The 925-nt window shown below is 36.1% G+C and overlaps 1 non-coding gene across 1 annotated transcript; it reads left to right on the top strand.

The window, feature by feature from the left end:
* Positions 1 to 708: 708 nt before the first annotated feature.
* On the top strand, positions 709 to 781 carry trnav-uac (transfer RNA valine (anticodon UAC)). Its single transcript has one exon. It is a non-coding gene; the product is annotated as a tRNA-Val (tRNA).
* The last annotated feature ends 144 nt before the right edge of the window (positions 782 to 925 follow it).

Here is a 925-nt window from a genome sequence, read left to right as displayed (position 1 = left end):
GAGATATTTTTTTATTTTAATGTGTTAATACATTTTTGAACCATTTTTAATTTTCAAGTGTTGATTGTATTTCAGAGATATTTTTTTATTTTAATGTGTTAATACATTTTTGAACCATTTTTTTATGGTTCAAAAATACATTTTTAATTTTGAACCCTTATTTATTGTAAAGTGTTGATTTTATTTTTGAACCCTTATTTATTTTGAAGTGTTGATTGTCTGAAAGACCTTGTCTCTGCTAATGACATCTTCAATACAATTTTTTGATCCCAGGCTTAGTTTATGGACTGTAATGTGAAATTAGGCACAAGTATAAGTCTAACAGTTTGTTCACCAAGTTACTGTGCTCTCTGAGAGGATCTGTGGTATAAGTATTTGACATTGTTCCATGCCCATCGTTGACATTAGTCTCTAACAAAATGTGGATCATCTACCAGGAACACTGCAAAGAGCATGAGTTTCTGTAGTGTAGTGGTTATCACATTCGCTTCACACGCAAAAGGTCTCTGGTTCGAAACCAGACAGAAACAGATTTTACATGTTCTGTTCATCACAGGTGTTTACTAAAGGTCAACAAGGGTTCTGTGGTGTCATGGTCTGTACTCTGAATCCAGGCATCTGAGTGCAAGCCTCAGTTGAAATTTTCATCCGTTGCATCTCACATCATCAACTTTGGAACCTCAAACTGAAACAAACAAGAGAAGTTCAGTTTCTGTAGTGTAGTGGTTATCATGTTTGCTTTACACGCAAAAGGTCTCTGGTTCGAAACCAGACAGAAACAGACTTGGTATGTTCTATTCATCACAGGTGTTTACTAAAGGTCAGCAAGGTTCTGTGGTGTCATGGTCTGTACTCTGAATCCAGGCATCTGAGTGCAAGCCTCAGTTGACATTTTCCTGCGTTGCATCTCACATCATCAACTTTG

Source organism: Poecilia latipinna, unplaced genomic scaffold (genome assembly GCF_001443285.1).
Source record: "Poecilia latipinna isolate Pla-1442-1.1 unplaced genomic scaffold, P_latipinna-1.0 Scaffold2045, whole genome shotgun sequence".
NCBI classification, from domain to species: Eukaryota; Metazoa; Chordata; class Actinopteri; order Cyprinodontiformes; family Poeciliidae; genus Poecilia; species Poecilia latipinna.
Note: the sequence above shows the minus strand (reverse complement) of the source record. Positions and strands in the feature narration are given on the sequence as shown.